Here is an 18439-nt window from a genome sequence, read left to right as displayed (position 1 = left end):
TCTGAACATCTACAGATTACAGAATGCCTCCAATTGTGTTTCGAAAACTACTACTGGTCTCCCAGGAATCGATAAAAGCGTAGACAGTTTGAGACATTACCCCCATGGAGAAAAGTGCGCATGGTGCGTGTTGTATTCAATCCCAATGCAATTTCTGTGTTTCATCAACACTCTGAACGTCAACAGATTACAGAATGCCTCCAAATGTGTTTCGAAAACTACTACTGGTCTCCCAGGAATCGATAAAAGCGTAGACAGTTTGAGACATTACTCCCATGGAGAAAAGTGCTCATGGTGCGTCTTGTATTCCATACCGATGCAATTTCTGTGTTTCATCAACACTCTGAACGTCTACAGATTACAGAATGCTTCCAAATGTGTTTCGAAAACTACTACTGGTCTCCCAGGAATCGATAAAAGCGTAGACAGTTTGAGACATTACTCCCATGGAGAAAAGTGCGCATGGTGCGTGTTGTATTCAATACCGATGCAATTTCTGTGTTTCATCAACACTCTGAACGTCTACAGATTACAGAATGCCTCCAATTGTGTTTCGAAAACTACTACTAGTCTCCCATGAATCGATAAAAGCGTAGACAGTTTGAGACATTACTCCCATGGAGAAAAGTGCTCATGGTGCTTGTTGTATTCAATCCCGAAGCAATTTCTGTGTTTCATCAACACTCTGAACGTCCACAGATTACAGAATGCCTCCAAATGTGTTTCGAAAACTACTACTGGTCTCCCAGGAATAGATAAAAGCGTAGACAGTTTGAGACATTACTCCCATGGAGGAAAGTGCTCATGGTGCGTCTTGTATTCCATACCGATGCAATTTCTGTGTTTCATCAACACTCTGAACGTCTACAGATTACAGAATGCTTCCAAATGTGTTTCGAAAACTACTACTGGTCTCCCAGGAATCGATAAAAGCGTAGACAGTTTGAGACATTACTCCCATGGAGAAAAGTGCGCATGGTGCGTGTTGTATTCAATACCGATGCAATTTCTGTGTTTCATCAACACTCTGAACGTCCACAGATTACAGAATGCTTCCAAATGTGTTTCGAAAACTACTACTGGTCTCCCAGGAATCGATAAAAGCGTAGACAGTTTGAGACATTACTCCCATTTAGAAAACTGCGCATGGTGCTTGTTGTATTCAATCCCGGAGCAATTTCTGTGTTTCATCAACACTCTGAACGTCCACAGATTACAGAATGCCTCCAAATGTGTTTCGAAAACTACTACTGGTCTCCCAGGAATCGATAAAAGCGTAGACAGTTTGAGACATTACTCCCATGGAGAAAAGTGCGCATGGTGCGTGTTGTATTCAATCCCAATGCAATTTCTGTGTTTCATCAACACTCTGAACGTCCACACATTATAGAATGCCTCCAAATGTGTTTCGAAAATTACTACTGGTCTCCCAGGAATCGTAATAAGCGTAGACAGTTTGAGACATTACTGCCATGGAGAAAAGTGCTCATGGTGCGTGTTGTATTCAATCCCAAAGCAATTTCTATGTTTCATCAACACTCTGAACGTCCACAGATTACAGAATGCCTCCAATTGTGTTTCGAAAACTACTACTGGTCTCCCTGGAATCGATAAAAGCGTAGACAGTTTGAGACATTACTCCCATGGAGAAAAGTGCGCATGGTGCTTGTTGTATTCAATCCCGAAGCAATTTCTGTGTTTCATCAACACTCTGAACGTCCACAGATTGCAGAATGCCTCCAAATGTGTTTCGAAAACTACTACTGGTCTCCCAGGAATCGATAAAAGCGTAGACAGTTTGAGACATTACTCCCATGGAGAAAAGTGCTCAATGTGCTTGTTGCATTGAATCCCGTAGCAATTTCTGTGTTTCATCAACACTCTGAACGTCCACAGATTACAGAATGCCTCCAAATGTGTTTCGAAAACTACTACTGGTCTCCCAGGAGTCGATAAAAGCGTAGACAGTTTGAGACGTTACTCCAATGTAGAAAAGTGCTCATTGAGCGTGTTGTATTCAATACCGATGCAATTTCTGTGTTTCATCAACACTCTGAACGTCCACAGATTACAGAATGCCTCCAATTGTGTTTCGAAAACTACTACTGGTCTCCCATGAATCGATAAAAGCGTAGACAGTTTGAGACATTACTCCCATGGAGAAAAGTGCTCATGGTGCTTGTTGTATTCAATCCCGAAGCAATTTCAGTGTTTCATCAACACTCTGAACGTCCACAGATTACAGAATGCCTCCAAATGTGTTTCGAAAACTACTACTGGTCTCCCAGGAATCGATAAAAGCGTAGACAGTTTGAGACATTACTCCCATGGAGAAAAGTGCTCATGGTGCGTCTTGTATTCCATACCGATGCAATTTCTGTGTTTCATCAACACTCTGAACGTCTACAGATTACAGAATGCTTCCAAATGTGTTTCGAAAACTACTACTGGTCTCCCAGGAATCGATAAAAGCGTAGACAGTTTGAGACATTACTCCCATGGAGAAAAGTGCGCATGGTGCGTGTTGTATTCAATACCGATGCAATTTCTGTGTTTCATCAACACTCTGAAGTCCACAGATTACAGAATGCCTCCAAATGTGATTTTCGAAAACTACTACTGGTCTCCCAGGAATCGATAAAAGCGTAGACAGTTTGAGACATTACTCCCATGGAGAAAAGTGCGCATGGTTCGTGTTGTATTCAATCCCGATGTAATTTCTGTGTTTCATCAACACTTTGAACGTCCACAGATTACAGAATGCCTCCAAATGTGTTTCAAAAACAACTGCTGGTCTCCCAGGAATCGGTAAAAGCGTAGACAGGTTTAGACATTACTCCCATGGAGAAAAGTGCGCATGCTGCGTGTTGTATTCAATCCCGATGCAATTTCTGTATTCATCAACACTCTGAATCTCTACAGATTACAGAATGCCTCCAAATGTGTTTCGAAAACTACTACTGGTATTCCAGGAATCGATAAAAGCGTAGACAGTTTGAGACATTACTACCATGGAGAAAAGTGCGCATGCTGCGTGTTGTATTCAATCCCGATTCAATTTCTGTGTTTCATCAACACTCTGAACGTCCACAGATTACAGAATGCCTCCAAATGTGTTTCTAAAACTACTACTGGTCTCCCAGGAATCGGTAAAAGCGTAGACAGTTTGAGACATTACCCCCATGGAGAAAAGTGCGCATGGTGCGTGTTGTATTCAATCCCAATGCAATTTCTGTGTTTCATCAACACTCTGAACGTCAACAGATTACAGAATGCCTCCAAATGTGTTTCGAAAACTACTACTGGTCTCCCAGGAGTCGATAAAAGCGTAGACAGTTTGAGACATTACTCCCATGGAGAAAAGTGCGCATGGTGCGTGTTGTATTCAATCCCAATGCAATTTCTGTGATTCATCAACACTCTGAACGTCCATAGATTACAGAATGCCTCCAAATGTGTTTGGAAAACTACTACTGGTCTCCCAGGAATCGGTAAAAGCGTAGACAGTTTGAGACATTACCCCCATGGAGAAAAGTGCGCATGGTGCGTGTTGTATTCAATCCCAATGCAATTTCTGTGTTTCATCAACACTCTGAACATCTACAGATTACAGAATGCCTCCAATTGTGTTTCGAAAACTACTACTGGTCTCCCAGGAATCGATAAAAGCGTAGACAGTTTGAGACATTACCCCCATGGAGAAAAGTGCGCATGGTGCGTGTTGTATTCAATCCCAATGCAATTTCTGTGTTTCATCAACACTCTGAACGTCAACAGATTACAGAATGCCTCCAAATGTGTTTCGAAAACTACTACTGGTCTCCCAGGAATCGATAAAAGCGTAGACAGTTTGAGACATTACTCCCATGGAGAAAAGTGCTCATGGTGCGTCTTGTATTCCATACCGATGCAATTTCTGTGTTTCATCAACACTCTGAACGTCTACAGATTACAGAATGCTTCCAAATGTGTTTCGAAAACTACTACTGGTCTCCCAGGAATCGATAAAAGCGTAGACAGTTTGAGACATTACTCCCATGGAGAAAAGTGCGCATGGTGCGTGTTGTATTCAATACCGATGCAATTTCTGTGTTTCATCAACACTCTGAAGTCCACAGATTACAGAATGCCTCCAAATGTGATTTTCGAAAACTACTACTGGTCTCCCAGGAATCGATAAAAGCGTAGACAGTTTGAGACATTACTCCCATGGAGAAAAGTGCGCATGGTTCGTGTTGTATTCAATCCCGATGTAATTTCTGTGTTTCATCAACACTTTGAACGTCCACAGATTACAGAATGCCTCCAAATGTGTTTCAAAAACAACTGCTGGTCTCCCAGGAGTCGATAAAGCGTGGACAGTTTGAGACATTATTCGCATGGGGAAAATGTGCGCATGGTGCGTGTTGTATTCAATCCCAATGCAATATCTGTGTTTCATCGACACTCTGAAGTCCACAGATTACAGAATGCCTCCAAATGTGTTTCGAAAACTACTACTGGTCTCCCAGGAATCGATCAAAGCATAGTTAGTTTGAGACATTACTCTCATGGAATAAAAGCGCCATGGTGCCTGTTGTATTCAATACCGATGCAATTTCTGTGTTTCATCAACACTCTGAAGATCCACAGATTACAGAATGCCTTCAGATGTGCTTCGATAACTACTACTGGTCTCCATGGAATCGATCAAAGCATAGACAGTTTGAAACATTACTCCCATGGAATAAAACCTTCAGAATGTTGATGAAACACAGAAATTGCATCGGTATTCCATACAACAGGCACCATGGGGACTTTTATTCCGTCGGAGTATGTCTCAAACTGTCTAGGATTTTATCGATACCTGGGAGCCCAGTACTAGATTTCGAAGCACATCTGGAGGCATTCTGTAATATGTGAACCTTCAGAGTGTTGACGAAACACGCAAATTGCACATAGATTTAATACAACAGTGCCTGCTTCAAAAACAACTACTCGTCTCCCAGGATTCGATCAAAGCATAGACAGTTTGAGACATCACTTCCATGGAATAATAGCTCCATGGTGCCTGTTGTATTCAATACCGATGCAATATCTATGTTTCATCAACACTCTGAAGGTCCACAGATTTCGGAATGCCTCCAGATGTGCTTCTAAAACTACTACTGGTCTCCCAGGAATCGATCAAAGCATAGACAGTTTGAAACATTGCTCCCATGGAATAAAAGTCCGCATGGTGCTGTTGTATTCAATACCGATGCAATATCTGTGTTTCATCAACACTCTGAACGTCCACAGATTACAGAATGCCTCCATATGTGCTTCGTGAACTACTATTGGTCTCCCACGAATCGATCAAAACGTAGACAGTTTGAGACATTAATCCCACGGAATAAAAGTCCCCATGGTGCTTGTTGTATTCAATACCGAAGCAATATCTGTGTTTCATCAACACTCTGAAGGTCCACAGATTACAGAATGCCTCCAGATGTGCTTCGAAAACTACTACTGGTCTCCCAGAAGCCGATCAAAGCATAGACAGTTTGAGACATTACTCCCATGGAATAAAAGTCCCATGGTGCCTGTTGTATTCAATACCGAAGCAATATCTGTGTTTCATCAACAGTCTGAAGGTCCACAGATTACAGAATGCCTCCAAATATATTTCGAAAACTACTACTGGTCTCCCAGGAATCGATAAAAGCGTAGACAGTTTGCGACATTACTTCCATGGAGAAAAGTGCGCATGGTGCGTGTTGTATTCAATCCCAATGCAATTTCTGTGTTTCATCAACACTCTGACCGTCTACAGATTACAGAATGCCTCCAAATGTGTTTCGAAAACGACTACTGGTCTCCCAGGAATCGGTAAAAGCGTAGACAGGTTTAGACATTACTCCCATGGAGAAAAGTGCGCATGGTGCGTGTTGTATTCAATCCCGATGCAATTTCTGTATTCATCAACACTCTGAATCTCTACAGATTACAGAATGCCTCCAAATGTGTTTCGAAAACTACTACTGGTCTTCCAGGAATCGATAAAAGCGTAGACAGTTTGAGACATTACTACCATGGAGAAAAGTGCGCATGCTGCGTGTTGTATTCAATCACGATTCAATTTCTGTGATTCATCAACACTCTGAACGTCCACAGATTACAGAATGCCTCCAAATGTGTTTCGAAAACTACTACTGGTCTCCCAGGAATCGGTAAAAGCGTAGACAGTTTGAGACATTACCCCCATGGAGAAAAGTGCGCATGGTGCGTGTTGTATTCAATCCCAATGCAATTTCTGTGTTTCATCAACACTCTGAACGTCAACAGATTACAGAATGCCTCCAAATGTGTTTCGAAAACTACTACTGGTCTCCCAGGAGTCGATAAAAGCGTAGACAGTTTGAGACATTACTCCCATGGAGAAAAGTGCGCATGGTGCGTGTTGTATTCAATCCCAATGCAATTTCTGTGTTTCATCAACACTCTGAACGTCCATAGATTACAGAATGCCTCCAAATGTGTTTCGAAAACTACTACTGGTCTCCCAGGAATCGGTAAAAGCGTAGACAGTTTGAGACATTACCCCCATGGAGAAAAGTGCGCATGGTGCGTGTTGTATTCAATCCCAATGCAATTTCTGTGTTTCATCAACACTCTGAACATCTACAGATTACAGAATGCCTCCAATTGTGTTTCGAAAACTACTACTGGTCTCCCAGGAATCGATAAAAGCGTAGACAGTTTGAGACATTACCCCCATGGAGAAAAGTGCGCATGGTGCGTGTTGTATTCAATCCCAATGCAATTTCTGTGTTTCATCAACACTCTGAACGTCAACAGATTACAGAATGCCTCCAAATGTGTTTCGAAAACTACTACTGGTCTCCCAGGAATCGATAAAAGCGTAGACAGTTTGAGACATTACTCCCATGGAGAAAAGTGCTCATGGTGCGTCTTGTATTCCATACCGATGCAATTTCTGTGTTTCATGAACACTCTGAACGTCTACAGATTACAGAATGCTTCCAAATGTGTTTCGAAAACTACTACTGGTCTCCCAGGAATCGATAAAAGCGTAGACAGTTTGAGACATTACTCCCATGGAGAAAAGTGCGCATGGTGCGTGTTGTATTCAATACCGATGCAATTTCTGTGTTTCATCAACACTCTGAAGTCCACAGATTACAGAATGCCTCCAAATGTGATTTTCGAAAACTACTACTGGTCTCCCAGAATTCGATAAAAGCGTAGACAGTTTGAGACATTACTCCCATGGAGAAAAGTGCGCATGGTGCGTGTTGTATTCAATCCCGATGTAATTTCTGTGTTTCATCAACACTTTGAACGTCCACACATTACAGAATGCCTCCAAATGTGTTTCGAAAACTACTACTGGTCTCCCAGGAATCGGTAAAAGCGTAGACAGTTTGAGACATTACCCCCATGGAGAAAAGTCCGCATGGTGCTGTTGTATTCAATACCGATGCAATATCTGTGTTTCATCAACACTCTGAACGTCCACAGATTACAGAATGCCTCCATATGTGCTTCGTGAACTACTATTGGTCTCCCACGAATCGATCAAAACGTAGACAGTTTGAGACATTAATCCCACGGAATAAAAGTCCCCATGGTGCTTGTTGTATTCAATACCGAAGCAATATCTGTGTTTCATCAACACTCTGAAGGTCCACAGATTACAGAATGCCTCCAGATGTGCTTCGAAAACTACTACTGGTCTGCCAGAAGCCGATCAAAGCATAGACAGTTTGAGACATTACTCCCATGGAATAAAAGTCCCATGGTGCCTGTTGTATTCAATACCGAAGCAATATCTGTGTTTCATCAACAGTCTGAAGGTCCACAGATTACAGAATGCCTCCAAATATATTTCGAAAACTACTACTGGTCTCCCAGGAATCGATCAAAGCATAGATAGTTTGAGACATTACTCACGTGGAAGAAAAGCGCCGTGGGGCCTGTTGTATACAATACCGATGCCATTTCTGTGTTTCATCAACACTCTGAACGTCTACAGATTACAGAATGCCTCCAAATGTGTTTCGAAAACTACTACTGGTCTCCCAGGAATCGATAAAAGCGTAGACAGTTTGCGACATTACTTCCATGGAGAAAAGTGCACATGGTGCGTGTTGTATTCAATCCCAAAGCAATTTCTATGTTTCATCAACACTCTGAACGTCCACAGATTACAGAATGCCTCCAATTGTGTTTCGAAAACTACTACTGGTCTCCCTGGAATCGATAAAAGCGTAGACAGTTTGAGACATTACTCCCATGGAGAAAAGTGCGCATGGTGCTTGTTGTATTCAATCCCGAAGCAATTTCTGTGTTTCATCAACACTCTGAACGTCCACAGATTGCAGAATGCCTCCAAATGTGTTTCGAAAACGACTACTGGTCTCCCAGGAATAGGTAAAAGCGTAGACAGGTTTAGACATTACTCCCATTGACAAAAGTGCGCATGCTGCGTGTTGTATTCAATCCCGATGCAATTGCTGTATTCATCAACACTCTGAATCTATACAGATTACAGAATGCCTCCAAATGTGTTTCGAAAACTACTACTGGTCTTCCAGGAATCGATAAAAGCGTAGACAGTTTGAGACATTACTACCATGGAGAAAAGTGCGCATGCTGCGTGTTGTATTCAATCCCGATTCAATTTCTGTGTTTCATCAACACTCTGAACGTCCACAGATTACAGAATGCCTCCAAATGTGTTTCGAAAACTACTACTGGTCTCCTAGGAATCGGTAAAAGCGTAGACAGTTTGAGACATTACCTCCATGGAGAAAAGTGAGCATGGTGCGTGTTGTATTCAATCCCAATGCAATTTCTGTGTTTCATCAATTCTCTGAACGTCAACAGATTACAGAATGCCTCCAAATGTGTTTCGAAAACTACTACTGGTCTCCCAGGAATCGATAAATGCGTAGACAGTTTGAGACGTTACTCCCATGGAGAATAGTGTGCATGGTGCGTGTTGTATTCAATCCCAATGCAATTTCTGTGTTTCATCAACACTCTGAAGTCCACAGATTACAGAATGCCTCCAAATGTGTTTCGAAAACTACTACTGGTCTCCCAGGAATCGATCAAAGCATAGATAGTTTGAGACATTACTCACGTGGAAGAAAAGCGCCGTGGGGCCTGTTGTATTCAATGCCGATGCCATTTCTGTGTTTCATCAACACTCTGAACGTCTACAGATTACAGAATGCCTCCAAATGTGTTTCGAAAACTACTACTGGTCTCCCAGGAATCGATAAAAGCGTAGACAGTTTGCGACATTACTTCCATGGAGAAAAGTGCGCATGGTGCGTGTTGTATTCAATCCCAATGCAATTTCTGTGTTTCATCAACACTCTGACCGTCTACAGATTACAGAATGCCTCCAAATGTGTTTCGAAAACGACTACTGGTCTCCCAGGAATCGGTAAAAGCGTAGACAGGTTTAGACATTACTCCCATGGAGAAAAGTGCGCATGCTGCGTGTTGTATTCAATCCCGATGCAATTTCTGTATTCATCAACACTCTGAATCTCTACAGATTACAGAATGCCTCCAAATGTGTTTCGAAAACTACTACTGGTCTTCCAGGAATCGATAAAAGCGTAGACAGTTTGAGACATTACTACCATGGAGAAAAGTGCGCATGCTGCGTGTTGTATTCAATCCCGATTCAATTTCTGTGTTTCATCAACACTCTGAACGTCCACAGATTACAGAATGCCTCCAAATGTGTTTCGAAAACTACTACTGGTCTCCCAGGAATCGGTAAAAGCGTAGACAGTTTGAGACATTACCCCCATGGAGAAAAGTGCGCATGGTGCGTGTTGTATTCAATCCCAATGCAATTTCTGTGTTTCATCAACACTCTGAACGTCAACAGATTACAGAATGCCTCCAAATGTGTTTCGAAAACTACTACTGGTCTCCCAGGAGTCGATAAAAGCGTAGACAGTTTGAGACATTACTCCCATGGAGAAAAGTGCGCATGGTGCGTGTTGTATTCAATCCCAATGCAATTTCTGTGTTTCATCAACACTCTGAACGTCCATAGATTACAGAATGCCTCCAAATGTGTTTCGAAAACTACTACTGGTCTCCCAGGAATCGGTAAAAGCGTAGACAGTTTGAGACATTACCCCCATGGAGAAAATTGCGCATGGTGCGTGTTGTATTCAATCCCAATGCAATTTCTGTGTTTCATCAACACTCTGAACATCTACAGATTACAGAATGCCTCCAATTGTGTTTCGAAAACTACTACTGGTCTCCCAGGAATCGATAAAAGCGTAGACAGTTTGAGACATTACCCCCATGGAGAAAAGTGCTCATGGTGCGTGTTGTATTCAATCCCAATGCAATTTCTGTTTTTCATCAACACTCTGAACGTCAACAGATTACAGAATGCCTCCAAATGTGTTTCGAAAACTACTACTGGTCTCCCAGGAATCGATAAAAGCGTAGACAGTTTGAGACATTACTCCCATGGAGAAAAGTGCTCATGGTGCGTCTTGTATTCCATACCGATGCAATTTCTGTGTTTCATCAACACTCTGAACGTCTACAGATTACAGAATGCTTCCAAATGTGTTTCGAAAACTACTACTGGTCTCCCAGGAATCGATAAAAGCGTAGACAGTTTGAGACATTACTCCCATGGAGAAAAGTGCGCATGGTGCGTGTTGTATTCAATACCGATGCAATTTCTGTGTTTCATCAACACTCTGAAGTCCACAGATTACAGAATGCCTCCAAATGTGATTTTCGAAAACTACTACTGGTCTCCCAGGAATCGATAAAAGCGTAGACAGTTTGAGACATTACTCCCATGGAGAAAAGTGCGCATGGTGCGTGTTGTATTCAATCCCGATGTAATTTCTGTGTTTCATCAACACTCTGAACGTCCACAGATTACAGAATGCCTCCATATGTGCTTCGTGAACTACTATTGGTCTCCCACGAATCGATCAAAACGTAGACAGTTTGAGACATTAATCCCACGGAATAAAAGTCCCCATGGTGCTTGGTGTATTCAATACCGAAGCAATATCTGTGTTTCATCAACACTCTGAAGGTCCACAGATTACAGAATGCCTCCAGATGTGCTTCGAAAACTACTACTGGTCTGCCAGAAGCCGATCAAAGCATAGACAGTTTGAGACATTACTCCCATGGAATAAAAGTCCCATGGTGCCTGTTGTATTCAATACCGAAGCAATATCTGTGTTTCATCAACAGTCTGAAGGTCCACAGATTACAGAATGCCTCCAAATATATTTCGAAAACTACTACTGGTCTCCCAGGAATCGATATAAGCGTAGACAGTTTGCGACATTACTTCCATGGAGAAAAGTGCGCATGGTGCGTGTTGTATTCAATCCCAATGCAATTTCTGTGTTTCATCAACACTCTGACCGTCTACAGATTACAGAATGCCTCCAAATGTGTTTCGAAAACGACTACTGGTCTCCCAGGAATCGGTAAAAGCGTAGACAGGTTTAGACATTACTCCCATGGAGAAAAGTGCGCATGCTGCGTGTTGTATTCAATCCCGATGCAATTTCTGTATTCATCAACACTCTGAATCTCTACAGATTACAGAATGCCTCCAAATGTGTTTCGAAAACTACTACTGGTCTTCCAGGAATCGATAAAAGCGTAGACAGTTTGAGACATTACTACCATGGAGAAAAGTGCGCATGCTGCGTGTTGTATTCAATCCCGATTCAATTTCTGTGTTTCATCAACACTCTGAACGTCCACAGATTACAGAATGCCTCCAAATGTGTTTCGAAAACTACTACTGGTCTCCCAGGAATCGGTAAAAGCGTAGACAGTTTGAGACATTACCCCCATGGAGAAAAGTGCGCATGGTGCGTGTTGTATTCAATCCCAATGCAATTTCTGTGTTTCATCAACACTCTGAACGTCAACAGGTTACAGAATGCCTCCAAATGTGTTTCGAAAACTACTACTGGTCTCCCAGGAGTCGGTAAAAGCGTAGACAGTTTGAGACATTACTCCCATGGAGAAAAGTGCGCATGGTGCGTGTTGTATTCAATCCCAATGCAATTTCTGTGTTTCATCAACACTCTGAACGTCCATAGATTACAGAATGCCTCCAAATGTGTTTCGAAAACTACTACTGGTCTCCCAGGAATCGGTAAAAGCGTAGACAGTTTGAGACATTACCCCCATGGAGAAAAGTGCGCATGGTGCGTGTTGTATTCAATCCCAATGCAATTTCTGTGTTTCATCAACACTCTGAACATCTACAGATTACAGAATGCCTCCAATTGTGTTTCGAAAACTACTACTGGTCTCCCAGGAATCGATAAAAGCGTAGACAGTTTGAGACATTACCCCCATGGAGAAAAGTGCGCATGGTGCGTGTTGTATTCAATCCCGATGTAATTTCTGTGTTTCATCAACACTTTGAACGTCCACAGATTACAGAATGCCTCCAAATGTGTTTCGAAAACTACTACTGGTCTCCCAGGAATCGGTAAAAGCGTAGACAGTTTGAGACATTACCCCCATGGAGAAAAGTCCGCATGGTGCTGTTGTATTCAATACCGATGCAATATCTGTGTTTCATCAACACTCTGAACGTCCACAGATTACAGAATGCCTCCATATGTGCTTCGTGAACTACTATTGGTCTCCCACGAATCGATCAAAACGTAGACAGTTTGAGACATTAATCCCACGGAATAAAAGTCCCCATGGTGCTTGTTGTATTCAATACCGAAGCAATATCTGTGTTTCATCAACACTCTGAAGGTCCACAGATTACAGAATGCCTCCAGATGTGCTTCGAAAACTACTACTGGTCTGCCAGAAGCCGATCAAAGCATAGACAGTTTGAGACATTACTCCCATGGAATAAAAAACCCATGGTGCCTGTTGTATTCAATACCGAAGCAATATCTGTGTTTCATCAACAGTCTGAAGGTCCACAGATTACAGAATGCCTCCAAATATATTTCGAAAACTACTACTGGTCTCCCAGGAATCGATCAAAGCATAGATAGTTTGAGACATTACTCACGTGGAAGAAAAGCGCCGTGGGGCCTGTTGTATACAATACCGATGCCATTTCTGTGTTTCATCAACACTCTGAACGTCTACAGATTACAGAATGCCTCCAAATGTGTTTCGAAAACTACTACTGGTCTCCCAGGAATCGATAAAAGCTTAGACAGTTTGCGACATTACTTCCATGGAGAAAAGTGCGCATGGTGCGTGTTGTATTCAATCCCAAAGCAATTTCTATGTTTCATCAACACTCTGAACGTCCACAGATTACAGAATGCCTCCAATTGTGTTTCGAAAACTACTACTGGTCTCCCTGGAATCGATAAAAGCGTAGACAGTTTGAAACATTACTCCCATGGAGAAAAGTGCGCATGGTGCTTGTTGTATTCAATCCCGAAGCAATTTCTGTGTTTCATCAACACTCTGAACGTCCACAGATTGCAGAATGCCTCCAAATGTGTTTCGAAAACGACTACTGGTCTCCCAGGAATAGGTAAAAGCGTAGACAGGTTTAGACATTACTCCCATTGACAAAAGTGCGCATGCTGCGTGTTGTATTCAATCCCGATGCAATTTCTGTATTCATCAACACTCTGAATCTATACAGATTACAGAATGCCTCCAAATGTGTTTCGAAAACTACTACTGGTCTTCCAGGAATCGATAAAAGCGTAGACAGTTTGAGACATTACTACCATGGAGAAAAGTGCGCATGCTGCGTGTTGTATTCAATCCCAATTCAATTTCTGTGTTTCATCAACACTCTGAACGTCCACAGATTACAGAATGCCTCCAAATGTGTTTCGAAAACTACTACTGGTCTCCCAGGAATCGATCAAAGCATAGATAGTTTGAGACATTACTCACGTGGAAGAAAAGCGCCGTGGGGCCTGTTGTATTCAATACCGATGCCATTTCTGTGTTTCATCAACACTCTGAACGTCTACAGATTACAGAATGCCTCCAAATGTGTTTCGAAAACTACTACTGGTCTCCCAGGAATCGATAAAAGCGTAGACAGTTTGCGACATTACTTCCATGGAGAAAAGTGCGCATGGTGCGTGTTGTATTCAATCCCAATGCAATTTCTGTGTTTCATCAACACTCTGACCGTCTACAGATTACAGAATGCCTCCAAATGTGTTTCGAAAACGACTACTGGTCTCCCAGGAATCGGTAAAAGCGTAGACAGGTTTAGACATTACTCCCATGGAGAAAAGTGCGCATGGTGCGTGTTGTATTCAATCCCAATGCAATATCTGTGTTTCATCAACACTCTGAACGTCAACAGATTACAGAATGCCTCCAAATGTGTTTCGAAAACTACTACTGGTCTCCCAGGAGTCGATAAAAGCGTAGACAGTTTGAGACATTACTCCCATGGAGAAAAGTGCGCATGGTGCGTGTTGTATTCAATCCCAATGCAATTTCTGTGTTTCATCAACACTCTGAACGTCCATAGATTACAGAATGCCTCCAAATGTGTTTCGAAAACTACTACTGGTCTCCCAGGAATCGGTAAAAGCGTAGACAGTTTGAGACATTACCCCCATGGAGAAAAGTGCGCATGGTGCGTGTTGTATTCAATCCCAATGCAATTTCTGTGTTTCATCAACACTCTGAACATCTACAGATTACAGAATGCCTCCAATTGTGTTTCGAAAACTACTACTGGTCTCCCAGGAATCGATAAAAGCGTAGACAGTTTGAGACATTACCCCCATGGAGAAAAGTGCGCATGGTGCGTGTTGTATTCAATCCCAATGCAATTTCTGTGTTTCATCAACACTCTGAACGTCAACAGATTACAGAATGCCTCCAAATGTGTTTCGAAAACTACTACTGGTCTCCCAGGAATCGATAAAAGCGTAGACAGTTTGAGACATTACTCCCATGGAGAAAAGTGCTCATGGTGCGTCTTGTATTCCATACCGATGCAATTTCTGTGTTTCATCAACACTCTGAACGTCTACAGATTACAGAATGCTTCCAAATGTGTTTCGAAAACTACTACTGGTCTCCCAGGAATCGATAAAAGCGTAGACAGTTTGAGACATTACTCCCATGGAGAAAAGTGCGCATGGTGCGTGTTGTATTCAATACCGATGCAATTTCTGTGTTTCATCAACACTCTGAAGTCCACAGATTACAGAATGCCTCCAAATGTGATTTCCGAAAACTACTACTGGTCTCCCAGGAATCGATAAAAGCGTAGACAGTTTGAGACATTACTCCCATGGAGAAAAGTGCGCATGGTGCGTGTTGTATTCAATCCCGATGTAATTTCTGTGTTTCATCAACACTTTGAACGTCCACAGATTACAGAATGCCTCCAAATGTGTTTCAAAAACAACTGCTGGTCTCCTAGGAGTCGATAAAGCGTGGACAGTTTGAGACATTATTCGCATGGGGAAAATGTGCGCATGGTGCGTGTTGTATTCAATCCCAATGCAATATCTGTGTTTCATCAACACTCTGAAGATCCACAGATTTCAGAATGCCTCCAGATGTGCTTCTAAAACTACTACTGGTCTCCCAGGAATCGATCAAAGCATAGACAGTTTGAAACATTGCTCCCATGGAATAAAAATCCGCATGGTGCTGTTGTATTCAATACCGATGCAATATCTGTGTTTCATCAACACTCTGAACGTCCACAGATTACAGAATGCCTCCATATGTGCTTCGTGAACTACTATTGGTCTCCCACGAATCGATCAAAACGTAGACAGTTTGAGACATTAATCCCACGGAATAAAAGTCCCCATGGTGCTTGTTGTATTCAATACCGAAGCAATATCTGTGTTTCATCAACACTCTGAAGGTCCACAGATTACAGAATACCTCCAGATGTGCTTCGAAAACTACTACTGGTCTCCCAGGAATCGATCAAAGCATAGAGATTTTGAGACATTACTCCCATGGAATAAATGCCCAATTTTGCCTGTTGTATTCAATACCGATGCAATATCTGTGCTTCAGCAACACTCTGAAGGTCCACAGATTACAGAATGCCTCCAGATGTGCTTCGAAAACTACTACTGGTCTCCCAGGAATCGATCAAAGCATAGAGATTTTGAGACATTACTCCCATGGAATAAATGCCCAATTTTGCCTGTTGTATTCAATACCGATGCAATATCTGTGCTTCAGCAACACTCTGAAGGTCCACAGATTACAGAATGCCTCCAGATGTGCTTCGAAAACTACTACTGGTCTCCCCGGAATCGATCAAAGCATAGACAGTTTGGGACATTACTCCCATGGAATAAAAGCCCCATAGTGCTTGTTGTATTCAATACCGATGCAATATCTGTGTTTCATCAACACTCTGTAAGTCCACTGATTACAGAATGCCTCCAGATGTGCTTCGAAATCTACTACTGGTCTCCCAGGAATCGATCAAAGAGTAGACAATTTGAGACATTACTCCCACAGAATAAAAGTCCCCATAGTGTTTGTTGTATTCAATATCGATGGCATATCTGTGTTTCATCAACACTCTGAACGTCCACAGATTAAAGAATGCCTCCAGATGTGCTTCGGAAACTACTATTGGTCTCCCAGGAATTGATCAAAGCGTCGACAGTTTTAGACATTACTCACATGGAGAAAAGTGCGCATGGTGAATGTTGTATTAAATCTCGATGCAATTTCCCTGTTTCATCAGCACTCCGAAGGTCCACAGATTACAGAATGCCTCCAGATGTGCTTCGAAAACTACTACTGGTTTCCCAGGAATCGATCAAAGCATAGACAGTTTGAGACATTACTCCTATGGAATAAAAGTCCCATGGTGCTTGTTGTAATCAATAAAGATGCAATTTCCCTGTTTCATCAACACTCTCAAGGAGCACAGATTACAGAATACCTCCAGATGTGCTTCGAAAACTAATACTGGTTTCCCAGTTATCGATCTAAGCATTGACAGTTTGAGACATTACTCCCATGAAATAAAAGCACCATGGTGAATGTTGTATTCAATACCGATGCAATTTCCCTAGTTCATCAACAATCTGAAGGACCGCAGATTGCAGAATGCCTCCAGATATCCTTCGAAAACTACTACTGTCTCTCAGGAATCGATCAAAGCATAGACATTCTGAGACATTACTCCCATGGAATAAAAGCCCCTTGGTAACTGTTGTATTCAATACCGATGCAATATCTGTGTTTCTTCAACACTCTGAAGGTCGACAGATTACAGAATGCCTCCAGGTGTGCTTCAAAAACTACTATTGGTCTCCCAGGAATCGATCAAAGCGTAGACATTTTGAGACATTACTCCCATGGAATAAAAGAACCATATTGCCTTTTGTATTCAATACCGATGCAATATCTGTGTTCCATCAACACTCCGAAGGTCCACTGATTACAGAATGCCTCCAGATGTGCTTCGAAAACTACTACTGGTCTCCCAGGAATCGATCAAAGAGTAGACAGTTTGAGACATTACTCCCACAGAATAAAACTCCCCATAGTGTTTGCTGTATTCAATATCGATGGCATATCTGTGTTTCATCAACACTCTGAACGTCCACAGATTAAAAAATGCCTCCAGATGTGCTTCGGAAACTACTATTGGTCTCCCAGGAATCGATCAAAGCGTCGACAGTTTTAGACATTACTCACATGGAGAAAAGTGCGCATGGTGAATGTTGTATTAAATCTCGATGCAATATCCCTGTTTCATCAGCACTCCGAAGGCCCACAGATTACAGAATGCCTCCAGATGTGCTTCGAAAACTACTATTGGTCTTCCAGGAATCGATCAAAGAATAGACAGTTTGAGACATTATTCCCATGGAATAAAAGCCCCATGGTGCCTGTTGTATTCAATACCGATGCAATATCAGTGTTTCATCAACACTCTGAAGGTCCACAGATTACAGAATGCCTCCAGATGTGCTTCGAAAACTACTACTGGTCTCCCAGGAATCGATCAAAGCATTGACAGTTTGAGACATTACTCCCATGGAATAAAAGCCCCATGGTGCCTGTTGTATTCAATACCGATGCAATATCTGTGTTTCATCAACACTCTGAACGTCCACAAATTACACAATGCCTCCAGATGTGGTGCGGAAACTATTATTGCTCTCCCAGGAATCGATCAAATCATAGACAGTTAAAGATATTACTCCCATTGAATAAATGCCGTATTGTGCCTGTTGTATTCAATACCGATGCAATATCAGTGTTTCATCAACACTCTGAAGGTCCACAGTTTACAGAATACCTCCAAATGTGCTTCGAAAACTAATACTGGTCTCCCAGGAATCGATCAAAGCTTAGAGATTTTGAGACATTACTCCCATGGAATAAATGCCCAATTTTGCCTGTTGTATTCAATACCGATGCAATACCTGTGCTTCATCAACACTCTGTA

The sequence above is a fragment of the Schistocerca gregaria genome, chromosome 11 (genome assembly GCF_023897955.1).
Source record: "Schistocerca gregaria isolate iqSchGreg1 chromosome 11, iqSchGreg1.2, whole genome shotgun sequence".
NCBI lineage: Eukaryota > Metazoa > Arthropoda > Insecta > Orthoptera > Acrididae > Schistocerca > Schistocerca gregaria.
The sequence above is the reverse complement of the archived record's forward strand: the minus strand, read 5'-3'. Positions refer to the sequence as shown.